The sequence below is a fragment of the Mustela erminea genome, chromosome 7 (assembly GCF_009829155.1).
Source record: "Mustela erminea isolate mMusErm1 chromosome 7, mMusErm1.Pri, whole genome shotgun sequence".
Lineage (NCBI taxonomy): Eukaryota > Metazoa > Chordata > Mammalia > Carnivora > Mustelidae > Mustela > Mustela erminea.
In genome coordinates this window covers 39,122,879-39,138,347 of record NC_045620.1, presented here as the reverse complement: position 1 = coordinate 39,138,347, position 15,469 = coordinate 39,122,879, and the positions used below count along the sequence as shown (strand labels likewise).

Here is a 15,469-nt window from a genome sequence, read left to right as displayed (position 1 = left end):
CTCATAGAACTGTAAGATTATTTTACAAATTAATTTATGTAAAATAATTAGACAGTCTGGTAAATAGCACTATAAAATATATGCAGTCATTCAAAATTAAGAATACGGAAAAGGCTTACACTTGAATGCCAAGTGAAAAAGTAAGACAATAACATGGTGTATATCAACCAGTCAGCAAAAGGAACTGCACCAAAATGTCAGCAGGGAAAACAACAATAACAACAACAAACAAAAAACAAAATCAAGCAAGATTACCCAATAAGGAATTGGGTAGCATAAATTAAGAGTTTACTGTGCATTTAAACTATGCAAGCTATCTACTTTGGTATAAAATGAGAAGTTGTTTTAATTGACTAGAGCTAATTATTAGTTCTCTGGAGCTAATAACTGTTAACTATGCAACAGTCTAAACCGAAAGCTTTTCTTCCTGAAACACTTCTTACAGATTGCAACTTCTTAAAGACTATCACAGTGCTCCCAGCTGGCTGCCCTCCAAGTTTTCCAGCAAAACTCTAAGTGTAGAACCCTTGTCACTCACCCGCTTACAGCACAGATAATGTCTATTTTAGTTAGATTTGCAATATTAACAGACTTGGAATCAATAGTTCCTGAAGAGAGCCATCTATTTTATCGAAGCAAAAAGCTGTTTGTATTCTATTTATGGTAACTAATTTTCAAAGTTACTTTCTGTAAGTTTCAGTAACAACCAAAGGTCAAACATTGCTACGGTTTTTTTTATAAATAGAAGGAAAAAAAAAAGCAAAAGAAAAGAAACCCAAGTAGCATTATAATGATAACAAAAGAAACCCCTTTTAGCTTCAAGATGTATAAACAAAAACAATTATATGTGAGGTCAGCAGATCCTGTCACTGCAGACAAATCCTCCTTTAAGTCATTTACAAAGGTAATATATAAAGCGCACTTTGGCTTCATGAACTCTCACAGATAAGCATGTTTTAAGGAAAGAGGCAGAGAGAGAGAGGAGAAGTAGGGAAAAAACAGAGAGAAAGAGAGAGGGGTTGACTGATTCTTGTCTCTTGCCAAACCAGAAAGAGAAATAACATACACTCCACCAACAGACTATATAATAATACATATAGACAAAGATAGATGAGCTAGATGCATTAACATGGAGTGGGGGAAAAGGTCCTTTCCTTTTAATGTTTTGTGTCCATTTGATGGATAACCAGAGTTTAGATTCTGAAAATGATAAAATCAAGTTCCTAAATGAATTATAAGAAACCCAGTGGTTGATACAGAAATAATGGATTGGCTCCTAATTCATGTGATTGGCCCATCAACTTAGTATCTGGCTTCAGATTCAAATTAGAAGCAAGATTTAGTCATGTAATCCACCCTTGTTCCTCTTTGGTGGCTCCTGTAGGATTTGTATCTAAAGGGGAAAGGTCAATAAACTTATTCAATATCAAGTTACCAGAGGTCTCCTCTTTAATAACTAAATCACAGAGTACACTCCTCCTTCCCCCCTACATACACACATCTACATCCAGCTCCTGAAAGAGCTGTTATAAAGTAGGCAGAATATTGGACCAGTGGCCAGAGATCACCATTCACTACTCTCCATCCTGTGACGTTTATAAACGGGAAAAAGAATTAAGCTAATTTTTCCTATCTCTCTTTTTTGTAATGTATATGTGTCACTTCTAAAATCATACCCATTTGACTAACATCTAGGATCAGCATTCACTGAATAAAAGCTACATACATGCACACTAGTTTTAATGTTGTACACATGATGTTTTTAAAAGGCTGTCTAGCTCTATACTCATCTACTCACCAGGTATGAGTGATAAACATACCAGTTTCTTCACTTTAAAGTCAGTCATCCCTGAGAGCCACACAGTAAGCTGGTAAGAAAATTTCCACTTGAAAGTGTTTAAAAATTCACTTATAAGATCATAATAATACCTTTTGGAAGACTAAAAAGATTTTCAGTTAGTCAGCAACATCTTTACTTTATCAATTAACCACAGCATATTTTTGCTCCCAAGTCAACTTTTTTTTTTAATTATCCAGGCTACCTTTCTCGTTTTGGTGCTCCTGTCAGTTTATGCTTAAAAAATGTAAAGAATGGATCTTAATGCCATCTTAATGCCAACAGAAAACATCACAAAGAAAGTAAATCTCCAATAAGGATAATGATACTTATTTCAAACACCAAACCAAAGCTGATTTAACTGTTTAATGCACCTGTCTTCACTAGCATGCCCTTCCATAAATATGTATGGCCTAGTGTTAGCTACAAGTACTAGCAAGCAGGGCCCTCAAAATGTTAATTATTCCATGGCAGACTAATAGGTTGCGTGTACAGCGTATACTATGTTATCTGGCTACAAGAACTACCCTCACACACATGCATACACACAAGATGACAATGGGAACAGCTGATGATTGAGCAGGAGGGCACAACTGTCCCAAATTGGGACATTTTCTAGGAACCAACGCTTTGGGAGCAGGAAAGTCAAGTCAGAATCTTCAGTCTTTCTAAAAGATTTAGTCTTTCTAAAGTGACAAACCTTTATCATGTATATCTTAAGAGCTGTTAGGAATCATATCTTCCAAATTTAGGAAGCCATTCTGCAGAGAAAGAGTAAGAGACGCCAAAAATAAAAGATAACAAGGGTCACAACTGCATATCACCTTCTACTTGCAGTTATTCCAAAAGCCCAGCTGTATCTTTGCCCTCATCATGCCTCAGTCATACTGAAATATGTACCAGGATACTTTTATGCTATCCTTGAAGCTATTTGTTCTGGCTGTATAAATCCATATTGTTTCATTGGCTCATTCCCTCAATGGCTGACAGTACAGTGGAGAAGACTTTGCATCACAAAGTTATGTCACTATGATGTGATAAGTACAGATTTGCATACGACAAATCTATCTGGGGTGGCACTGGGAGTAATGACAGTGTTAGAAGGTGGGGGAGCCAAAATGTGCCTAGCATTTTGAAGCACAAAAGCTGGCTGGGGAAGATAGAAGGAGGAGCTGTCCAAGCACCTAGGCAGAGAATAGCCAATTCAAAAGCAACATAAAATAAGGCAAAGAAAAGTGTTTCCCAGGCAGATGGATATGGGGTTTGTTGTGTTATCTTTGTATTTTTAACAATTTTGACAGCTTTTTTTTCTTTTTATATCTCTTTTTCCAACTACTTCCCTCTCACCTTACTCTCCAACTAGTCCAAAATAAAGATCATCTTAATAAAATGCACAGTTCCCATTAATAAGCAAATCTCTCATTTTTAGAAGGCTGAATAAAAAGCTCCTTTTAAACAGAATTCAAGTTAAATTTAGGCTCAAGTCCACAAAGTAGGAGGGGGTGGGATCTGTGTCTGTTACATTTCTCTTTCATTGCAGATTGAATATACTTTCATTCACTTTTATGCTCTCATTTCACAAGGGTTGATAAGCAGGTTGAACTTGGTAATATTCTCTCACCTGAATTGTAGATCTAAAAATCTCAGATAAAGACTGTCTCAAGCTTGCTGATATGTTTGCCCTGCTTGATTTTGTAATAAATAATGGTCTTTTTTAAACATCACGTAATTCTCTCTAGGCATCAAACCAAGCTTTCTTTTCCACTACTAAACAGTTCCACCCTTGTTCTGCTTTGAAATCACTTTAGGCTCAGCCAAGAGTTTTAATGCTCAGCCCAGTCCTCCTCTGGTTCCCAACTTTGCATCGAGCACTCTTGTCTTAGCCCCAGCTGACTAAGGAAGGTTGTTACTTGCCCTCTTCTTCTGTGGAGTTGGTGCTGCGCTACTTCTGTTTGCCATCTTGTTGCCAGCCACAATTTGAGCTTTCTGCTGTAATCCAGATTGTTTTTAACCCCTTGACACAGTATCATTTAGGTATTTATCATAGCAGTTGGTGACAGGGATTAATTACCACCTGGGCCACATAATGACCTCTGCATGAAGACTGGTAGAGCCAACCCTTCTTTACTTCACTTAGTCAATTATTTGACTAAACTCTCTTGAGAGTTTTCAAGTCCAGCTTAAGCAGGAACCAATCCCAATCTGGAGAGGACAAAAAAAGAATCAGGACAACCAGATGTGGTAATGGTCTCTTCCTTGATGAGTAACAATGCGTCCTTTTTTCTGTCCCTGTCCTGAGCTACTGACCAACAGACCTTCTGAGTCCCAAATCTTTCAGGAGTAGCCACACCTCAGTCCCCAGGCAAATTATGATGTGGAACAAGAAGAGTAAACAGGTATCCATTCCACAACAAGGGCAAGGCTTGAAATCAAGTCTCTACAGTAGACTGACCTAGGGCTCAGTCACCCTTTCATAATCACTAAATTCTCTCATTATGCTCTACGAGGAAGATCAGCCCCTTTTTACTTGGACCTTCCTCTGATAATGAAACTTTAGACCCTAAATTTCTACCCCTTATTTATCTTCCTTTCCAATATATTTTCCGATTACTGGAATGAGTTTCTGATTTGTTCTCTGTACTGGTTAGTCTCCATTTGGCCCCTACTAAGATCCATATTTTGCCCTATATGTGTTCCAGGAGGCTGACCACCACCCCCCACCAACTTAAGGATTGCATCATGCAGGTTCCTCTCCTGTCTGGCTTGCAGTTAAGCCAATGAGTGCTACCAACAGATTAGAGAATGAGAGGAGAAAAAGGTGAGATATTTCTTCTCTATTTCCTCTTTGCTTCAATGTACTATCTCTGGTTGCACATCTCTACAAGTATGGCTCTAGCTTCTCCTCCAGAACTCAAGTTCTCACTTGGCTCTGATAACACTACTTCCTCCCTTTGATCACCAAATCCTATGGGTGGTAATACCTTCCTACTGATACTGATCAAAAGGAACCATATCAGCCATTGTTTGTACACTTAACCCTACTTATACCTCAGTAAGTAGTCCCTTCCTTCAAGTCTCTTCATTTAAACCATTGTAGGTAAGCAGGAGTTTCCTTCTAGGACCCTGACAATATAATCTTGGTAGTAGTCATCTGAATTTGGTGGGTCTGAAACCACATACCAACCCACACATTGCTTAATAAAAGTATGCTTTCTTTTTTTTTTTTTAATTTGTTATCTTGTATTTGTTTGTTTGTTTATTTATTTATTTATTATTACTATTTTTTTTTATTTCTTTTCAGCGTAACAGAATTCATTGTTTTTTGCACCACACCCAGTGCTCCATGCAATGCATGCCCTCCTTAATACCCACCACCTGGCTCCCCCAACCTCCCACCCCCTACCCCTTCAAAACCCTCAGGTTGTTTTTCAGAGTCCACAGTCTCTCATGGTTCATCTCCCCCTCCAATTTCCCTCAACTCCCTTCTCCTCTCCATTTCCCCATATCCTCCGTGTTATTGGTTATGCTCCAGTACGCTAACTTTCATTTGAGGTATCTACTCTCATCCCACAGAACCAACAAGTTTTGGGGTAAACTTATTCCATTCCTGACTTGGGATGAAGCACAAGGTTCAGGCTCATGCTTACCAATATAACCTAGCTCACTACAAATAAATGGCTGGGAACAGACACATGGCTTTAGTCCAATAGGCTTTCTTCCACCAGATAGGATTGTACTGAGGATATGTATTTAAAATGCTTCAAAATGAGGGTGCCAGGAGAATATTGTACAGATGAGGATGATCTGGGAAAGGCAAAGCACAGAGAACTACAAAGAAGACAGGTCCTCAGTGACATCATTTGAGCAGTTGGATCAAGTTTGTTTCGCAATAACTCTACATGGATTTTTCACTTAGATGAGCCAACAAGGACCATTTTTGTTTCAGCAACTTTAGCTGGGTATTCAACTACATATGGAAACAAGAATCCAAAAGGATACAGCACCATCCTAAGCCCCCAGTCTGATAATTTGCCAGTTCAAGCTCAATACCCCTGCAAAGGCTAAAAACTTCCTATACGTAGAAAGATGCCCCAGAGGTCAGCCAACAGCCCATTTAAACGCCTCTGCCTGCATTTTCCAACTGTATTTAAACACCTCTGCCTGCATTTTCCTACAAGTATGACTCTAGCTTCTCCTCCAGAACTCAAGTTCTCACTTGGCTCTGATAACACTACTTCCTCCCTTTGATCACCAAATCCTATGGGTGGTAACACCTTCCTACTGATACTGATCACCAAACACTCCACTATACCACCTCAGACCCCAAAGCCACACATCTGCATGAATCACAAATGAAGATGGCCAAAGTCCCTAGACAGCATGCCTAGCTGGACCTGTCCTAACAGCTCTCACAAGACAGTATCAATGTCTCTTCCCACATCTACCCTACTTACTAAAAATAAATCATTCTTGCTAATATATCCAAGATAAACAACAATGTGTTTCCTGAGCTATTACTTCCCTGTCCTCCACACTTGCTGTTTTCTCTTGGATGCTATTGCTTATCAGATCCCAAACATACTTTCAACCTGTTACTTATCTAACCCTCTACCAAGATAGGAGCCAAAGTATTTACCGCTTCATTTTTTGCAAACACACCACATCAGACTGACATGTACGGGGCATACTTCTTCCCTATACCTAAATCTCCATAGGTTTGTCACTCTCACCAACCTGTCTTGCCAATGGCCCAGCAAAACATTCTGCTGTAAGTTTTTCCAAAAAACATATGGATATATTCATAAGTTTTTTTCATTCTATCAAAATATTTTTAATAATAGTTGTATATAATGTCCTGTACTGGTCTCTAGGGGATGTACATAAAGATAACTAAAATTGAGTGAAGAAATTGTCCTTAACTAATGAATCATTGAACATTACATCAAAAACTAATGATGTATTATTATATGCTGGTTAACTGAATTTAAATTTTTAAAAAATGAAGAAAAAAAGGAAACTTCCCTCAAGAAATGCTTAGGCTAGGAGAAGAAATAAGAAAAACACACAAAAAACTCTTAGTTTAAAAATGTGTGCCTAAATAGAGAATTACAAACAACAAGAAATAACTTCTAACCAGACACATCAGTATAGGGAAGTGAGAGGGAGGGCATATAACAATTACAGAATGTCTACTATAGGTCAGACACTCTGGGGGACTTAGTTTGTATAGCTCTCATCTGATATATTCACCAGCCACTCAATATCTGCATTTGCTCCCCCGCAAAACTGTACAGAAACCAGACAATACTTGTAACAAATAAGATCACATGACTCCCCATCTCATTTAGAGACAAAGTCCTTACAAAAATTGACCTAAAAAGACCCTGAATGATCTAGCCTTGTTCTCTCTGCACTCATTTTCACTCTGAAATAGCCAACTTATCTATTTGTTGCTCTTAGAATATGCCATTCACCCACTCCTATCAGGGACTTCTCACCTATAGTTCCCTCTGCCTGGAATCATCTTTCTTCAAATATCCTAGGCTTTATTCAGTCCCTTTTCAAATGCCATCTTCACAACAAGCCCTTTTCAAGCTAGCCTATTTAAAATTGAAACCTCATTCTTCCTTCACTTTCTGCATCCTCTACCCTTCCTCTCAGCGCTACTTCTCATACTATGTATTTTGTTTTTTATTTATTTACCTGTCTATCTCCACCAAAATGTAAGTTCTAGGAGGACAAGGTTTTTATGTTTTATTACTACTTGAATGTTTATCAAAAATCAGAATTAATAATTAAAATCTCAATCCTGAGATTTGGGTATTGTTCATATTTTACAAATGAGGAGACTGAGGATCAGAGTGGCTATGATACTTTTCTCAGGATCAGAGAGTTATCAAATTGTAGCACCAGAATCTAGAATCAATCGGTTAGACAATAAGGCTCACGTGCTTAAGAAAAATATCGAGGACTGGAAGACTAGGCTTTACAGGATGAGTAGGAGTTAGCCAAAAGTATATTTGAGGGCCACAGGAGTAAAAAAAAAGAAAATAAGAACATGAGTAAAGGTATGGAGGCACAAAAGCTGGGGTATGTACATAAAATAATATGCACAGAGATGTAAACTTAGTTGAGGATGGCATGGGCATGAGTAGAATGGGACACTGAAGAGTGGGGGAAATGGATAAAATGAGGTTAATTTCTATGGTTCATTAATGAATCTTTTTTTTTTCCCCTTTAGCAAAGTGGGGCAGTGGGTAAAAATAAAACTACATAAAGATTCTAAACGCTGTCTTCTGCCCAAGCTGAAGAGGAAACGGAAACTAGTGTTTTTCAGCAACCCCTTCCAAACACTTCTTACAAAGACATATTGGAAGATGAAATGAGGAGTGAAGACTTCATATATATTTCGGTTAGACATGCTGTCCCACATTAATATAAATAATCAAAAGTTAGCTGCACTTACAAAAGCTATTTTCTATAGATATCATGAATACTAATTAGGAAATTCACCCCAAATATACATCTTCAAAAATAATTCTGGACACCATGTTAAGAAGGTATGTAGATGTGATGGGCTTATCATTTAAATGTTATGTTAAATAAACACTTAACATTTAAGTGTTAAATTATTATTTAAATGTTACTTTCTTGAGGGTAAATAAAAGAATCATAATTAGAAATATAACTATGTAAATAACACAGATTGAAGTCTGGGGCATGGGAGTAGAGGGAAAAAAAGAACCACAAAATCACATTGTTATAGAGAAAGTAGCTGAACCAGAGCTGTCTCAGACTTTCCGTTAACTGTCCTTTCTACCACATCAGAAGTCTTCCTCTTATAAAGTTTCAGATATAAATAAATAGTTCTGTGTATAAAATCTCCTAGTGCTGCTTAATGGAGCACCCTTGAGAGAATCTTTATGTAAATGTCTGGGAATTGACAGTTACTGGTTCAATTTCCAGTTAATATAGAGACTTTATTCATTGAACATTTACTAAAATGGTTTTTATGCTAATAGAGTTTGTTTTACTACAGATTTTCACAAAAGCATCATCAGGCAATTTGAAATAATTGAAGCATTCTTACAATCGAAATCCCCAAACCTGTTGTAAAATACAGTTAAATGAAGATCTGACATTCGTGATGACATCTGTACAATTCTGGACTCACATATTTCACTCCCTTCATAGCAGTTGCCTTCTCAAGGAGACACATTGTCTTCTAGACCCTCCCAGAATGTCTGCATTCCAACATGAGTTTGACCTCAACCAGCCTCATGCTAATTCTTGAAATTCTGCACTACTACTTTTTCCTCGAAATGTACTGATCTTGTATATGTACATGAAGTTTTAAACCTCCATAATCACAAATACTCTAATTTTACCCTCATTTGAGAGGTAGACAGATAAACATAAGTAAAAGAAACCTAAAAACTGCTTTAAGTTAATGTTCAAAATACAGATATTTGAGTACATCTGAAAAATTCACAAAAGTCTTCATTAAAAAAACAAAAAATTGAAAAAGTGTATAAATAGATAATCAAAAGTTTTGAAAATTTGCAATACTTCTCATAAGGCATTGGCTATCTTTGTGGAAATAAGTACTTTTAAGGTTTAGTGTCCTATGTTCAATTATCTCTGAGATCAATTTTTCTTCTCAAAAGTTTGATTTTGTTTAACATTATTATTTTCCTTGCTCTAACAATTTAGGAATCCTAGTGAACTAACCAAAGCATGAAATACCCATAACCAATCTTGTGTGATAATCTACCATGAAATTTCAATGGAATTACTGAAAATAAAAAATAAAGATGTCAATGTAGCACCACAGCATGAAGCAGCACATGTAAGCATTAGCAAAAAAAAAAAAGAGAGAGAGAGAGAGAGAGAGAAAGATGCATTCATTCAATTGAGTTACTGCCACTCTACAACTGAATGAAACAGAGCGAAAGATGAATGCCCAAAACAATCCACCACATTAAGTGAAATGGAATGAGAAGCACTTTAATTGGATAAAATTTAAGAGCTAAATTACAAATGCCACATAAATAAATAGCTCTAAATAATGTGTTTTTCCAGTTAAATAATGACTTTAATAAAGCAGATGAAAATGTGGGCTGTGTTGTTTTTTCTGCCTGTCAGAATCTCATTAGCATTTCAATTTAAATTCTACAAGTGCACTCAAATCTCTCATTTGTACATCTGGCATAACTCAAAACACTGCCTTATTTGTTAGAAAAAAAAAAATGTAAGACAAATGAGCCGATTCACAATATCTTGCAGTGGTATTTTAATGGGTGAAAACAATGTTGTTATTTCAATGTTGCATGACAGCAGGGACTCCAAGACTCCAAGTCAAGAAACTGAAAAGATTTAGATAACACTTTCGAAGAAAATTTATTTTTATAAGAAAAAGCATGGAATTCAGTGTTAGGCTATTTTGAAATATTCCACAGATAGAGTTAACAAATGAAACATACTCAATTGTCTTAAAGAGGATACAGCAAAAAATTAATGAAACTATAATTATAGGTAAATATGACCTTACTTCAAAGTTCTTTGACTGTAACAAAGGTTTTCTAATATACATTGTAATTGCCTAAAATTAAAAAAGAAAAATGCAGGAAATATTATTTAAAGTACCTGTGTTTATCAAACACTCTAAAACAATAGTGTACCCAAGAATCACATAAAGACTGATGCCTGGGTGACTCAGTCAGTTAAGCGACCAACACTTGTTTTCAGCTCAGGTCCTGATCTCATGAGTCATGATATGGGTCTTGAGATCAAGCTCAGGGACAGGTTCCAAGCTTATCGAGGAGTCAGCCTGGGGTTTCTATCCCTCCGCCCTTCCCCCCCATTCATATGCACATGTGCGCACTCACCTGTGCTCTTGAAAAACATTTTTTTTTTTTAACAAAGAATTGCATAAAGATATTTTAAATGTATATTCCCAGAGTTAGCCCCAGAAATTCTGACCTATTGATGGGGAGCAAAAATTAGAGTTGTTAACATATATCACAAGTGATATTTTTTTTTAAAGATTTTATTTATTTATTTGACAGAGAGAGAGATCACAAATAGGGAGGGAAGCAGGCTCCCTGCTGAGCAGAGAGCCCGATATGGGGCTCGATGCGGGGCTCGATCCTAGGACCCTGGGACCATGACCTGAGCCCTAGGCAAAGGCTTTACCCCACTGAGCCACCCAGGCACCCCTCACAAGTGATACTGATGCAAGTGGTCTATGTACCACAATTTGAGAAACATTAACCCGCTGGATAAAGTTCATTTCCTTCAGACTGATAAAGTCTTTCATAATCTGGTTTTATTCTACCTTTTAAGCTTACTCCATAAAATGAGCTACCCAATTTGATTAATTCCTACCATCATAGCTTAGTGCTAAGTACCAAAGTCTGGACCCGAACATCCTAAATCCTTTATATCACAATGTGGGTAAAGACCAGCTGGAGGCCAGTTCCCAGAATATGGAAAATAGATAATAGGTATTTGCCTTTATTCAGTCCTCAAAATCGAAGAGATCCTAACCGAAGTGTCCCAAAGGTGGAAAGAAGCACAGGGAAACAAAGAACAAGGATACAGAATGAATGCTTTAAGACTACTTGGTCCCTATAAAGTTCACTTGAATCCACTTACAGCAAGGGTTTCACCTGAAAAAACAATTTGGATAAATATAAAAGTAAGCTCTCTTTATGTTACATTTAACAAAATTTAGTTATAATTGTAACTGTGATAATCTTTAGATCAAAGAATTAACCAGTTAAAGGTTTTTATTGATTTTTCTAAAATTACTTCATGATAATGTGATATAATATCTGTCAATTCACAATTAACACCTAAAAGACAGTAATAAATATCATCTAAGAGGGCTTACAAGGCTTCATCAGCTTTCCAAATGATCTCTTAATCCTTTGCTATTCTAATCTCTATTGTACCATTAGATTATAACCTTGGCCAATTTTCTGTTTCAATTGCAAACTGCCAAATCCTCCTTTATCAGTGACTTTACATGTGATTTGATAGACTTTACAGTATCATTTCAGTCAAATTCATGAAATCTCTACCTTTATCAAAATTTTTTGTTTTTTATAGTCAATTTGCATTGTATTCTTTAAGGTCTGAAATTGTTAAAAAGCACAGGCACATTGCCACATCTTTGGATCACTAAGGGAATGGCAAAAATTTTGATGGGATAGGGAAATCTAAGAAACTGTGTTACAGTTATCTGAGTGAGGACTAATTTACGTGTGTCTACTTGACTAGGGAATGTTTTCACATCATGCTTACTTTACTTCCCCACAGAACCTGGGAAGATGGGGATTATAATCTGGTAACAACCCCTATGGAAATCCAGTAAAGCAGTCAGCAATGAAAACATCTGTCAGAATATAGCTAGCATGCCCCACTAGGCTGGGCATGAGAAAGATCAGGAATAGAGCTATATACCCTGGGGGAGAAAGGCTAGTAAAGGCAGGGTGTGTCACTGTGTGTTGGGCTTGCCAGTGATGTGGGAGACAATCCAATAGCAAGTCATCTAAATCAGGCAGTTATGAAAAAAGGTCTTGAAAAACACAATCACAGTTTCAGAAATCTAACATGTGTATGTTATAACATAATAAACATTTACTTTGTAGGGGCAAAGGAATTTTATATACATTTTCTAATTAAATCCTCACAAAAGCTCTATGAGGTAAGCAATATTATAATCATTTACAAAAGCCACTGATGCTTAAAACTGCTAGTGTATCTCAGTCCCCAGAGGTAGCAAGCAGTTGAGGTGGAATTTGAACCAAAGGATTCTACCGTAAAATCGATCCTTTGAATTATTATGCTGCAGAACTTTGTATTTCAAATTGTTTTTATTTTTTATTTTCATAATTTTACAAATTAAAGAAACATATCTATATACACATTATATATTTACTTTAATGACATTATCAATGTTTCTACCCCCAGCATCTAGCATTGTCTTGTACACAGTACACATTCAATAAATACTGTTAGAATTAAATTGTTGGTCATATCTGTAATTAAAATAATGTTTCATCCAAGAGCAGATGAACAGCAACCAATTATACCACTCCTTTGGGATTAAATTTGACTTTATTTCCAGAAACAGACTAAAAAGAAATTATCTACTTCCTAGTTACACAGAATTTCTCTGCAGAATATGAAAGGAAGATATTTTAATATCTGAGAGTGGTTCAGAACATGGAAAAAACTTACAAAGAATGAAATACTTCTTTTCCAGATTAAGGTAGATATTTTAATTGACAGCTTTGGGATTTCTAGCTACCCAAGACATGATTTCAAGAAGTCTCCATCATAAAGGAGGTAAAATGCTATGTCTTATCCCTGCACAACAATGCATTAAATTCACTCAACAAGCTATTATTGAGCTTCTATGTGTCCCACAGTTACAAACACTGTGTATAGACACATAAGATATCTACACTCATGGTATGGATACTCTAGTAAGATGTAGTAAATAGTGAACAACAGCAAAAATAAACAAGTGTGACTATCAAGTTAACAGACTTTGCAGAGAAAAGGAAATCACCAACAAAATGAAAATTCAACCTTTTCATGAAATGAGAGAAAAATTTGCAAAGCCTATATATAAGGAGTTAACATCCAAAATATACAATGAATTCATACAACAACAACAAACAAAAATCAGACCTAATTTAAAAATGGGCAAGCGACCTGAATTATACAAGATGATTTGATGTATGTATACATTGTAAAAAAGTCCCACCACTGAGTTCATTAACATACCCATGACCGCACATGCTTACCTTTTTGTGTGAGAAAACTCAAAGTCTACTCTTAGAAAACTTTGATTATACATTACAGTATTATCAATTACAGTCACCAATTATACATTAGATCCTCAGATCTTATTTATCTTATAACTGAAAGTTTATATTTTACCAGATTCTCCCAGTTTTCTCTACCCACCAGCCACCAATGGGAACCTCCATTCCACTTTCTGTTTCTGTGCGTTTTACTTTCTGTTTCCTTTTAGTTTCCACATATAGGTGATACCTTGCAGTATTTGTCTTTCTCCATCTAGCTTATTTCACTTTAATACAATCCCCTCCAGGTTGATCCATATTGTCACAAATGGCAAAATTCCCTTCTTTTTTAAAGCTAAATAATATTCCATGTATAAAATATATATCTTCTTTAAATACACCCACATATATAAATATATATTATCCCACTTATTACATATATTTACATTTTATCCCATTATGTATATAATATATAACACATTTTTTTTATCCATTATCAATACTTAGGTTGGGGCACCTGGGTGGCTCAGTCAGTTGAGGGTCTGACTCTTGACTTCAGCTTAGATCATTATCTCAGGACCCTGAGATCAAGCCCTGTGTTGCACTCTTCACTTGGAATAAAGTCTGGTTGAGTTTCTCCTCCTCTTTCTGTGTCCCTCCCCGCCCCCTCACTTGAGCATGTGCTCACCCTCTCAAATAAATAAAATCTTAAAAAAAAATAAGAAAATAAACACTTAGGTTGTTTGGCTATTGTGACAATATTGTGACAATTTCATTTCTCAATGATACTTCAACAAATTTGAAAAAAGAAAAAAGGCATTCTTAAAAAAATTTTTTTGAATAGACATTTCTTCAAAGAAGATACCAATAGCTAGTAAACACATGAAAAGATGTTTATCATCATTCTTAGTCATTTGGGAAATGTCATTCAAAACCACAATGACATACCCTTCACTAGGATGGCTTTAATTTTTAATAAAAATGCAAAATTGTTAAGTATTGGCAAGGATGTGGAAGAAGCAGAACCTTCATACACTGCTGGTGGGAATGTAAAATTTTGTAGCTACAGTGGAAAACAAGCTGGATTCCTTACAAAGTTAAACAGAGTTACCATACAACACAGCAATTCCATTCCTCTCTTTGCTTTCTCTAATTTTTGTTAGAGAAATTTTTGTCTCTAACTTTTGTTAATTTGTTTTGTTAATTTGTTAACAAATTTGTTATTCTGTCATTTCTTGACTTGTTATTACCAAAGTAGAATAAAGATGAGGAATGTTTTCACTAAGTACGGATTTGTTGCTTTCTTCATATTTTCAAAATGAGCTACAATTCACATACCAAAAAATTCATTTTTAACACGTACATTTTAGTGGTTTGTAGTATATTCATAAAGGTGTAAAACTTTACCACTTCCAGAACTAAGAGAATCAAAAACATATATTACACAAAAACTTGCACAAAAATGGTCAAAGAATGCTTCATAATGGCCAATAAGTGGAAACAACCAAACAAAAAAATCCATCAACTGATGAATGGATAAACAATTTTGGTATATGCATACAGAATATTATTTGACCATAAAAAGAAATAAAGGATGTGGGAAACAAGTAAAGGTGGTCAAAAAGTACAAACTTCTAGTTACACTATAAATAAGTTCTGGGGATATAATATATAGCATAGTGAGTGTGGTTAACAATACTACATTGCATACTTGAAAGCTACAAGAGAATATATCTTAAAAGTCTTCACCACATGTAAAAAAAATTTGCATTTCTGTGGGGTGACATATGTTAACTAAACTTATGGTAATCAT

General features: G+C 35.8%; 1 protein-coding gene and 2 long non-coding RNA genes across 3 annotated transcripts in view; 1 reads left to right on the top strand and 2 right to left on the bottom strand.

Annotated features, from left to right (window-relative positions):
• The window catches only part of LOC116595285, a 37,639-nt gene extending 33,090 nt beyond the window's left edge, over positions 1-4,549 (bottom strand). Inside the window, exons 1-2 of the long non-coding RNA XR_004287606.1 lie at positions 3,418-4,549; positions 2,662-3,387 (exon numbers count right to left, since the gene is read on the bottom strand). This is a non-coding gene — a long non-coding RNA (uncharacterized LOC116595285). The remainder of the gene's footprint in view (positions 1-2,661; positions 3,388-3,417) is intronic.
• MACROD2 (mono-ADP ribosylhydrolase 2) overlaps positions 1-15,469 on the bottom strand; it is a 1,971,474-nt gene that overhangs the window by 1,768,903 nt on the left and 187,102 nt on the right. The window lies entirely within an intron of this gene.
• On the top strand, positions 3,012-9,928 carry LOC116595283. The gene is made up of 4 exons (XR_004287605.1): positions 3,012-3,098; positions 4,537-4,655; positions 8,079-8,397; positions 9,551-9,928. It is a non-coding gene; the product is annotated as an uncharacterized LOC116595283 (long non-coding RNA).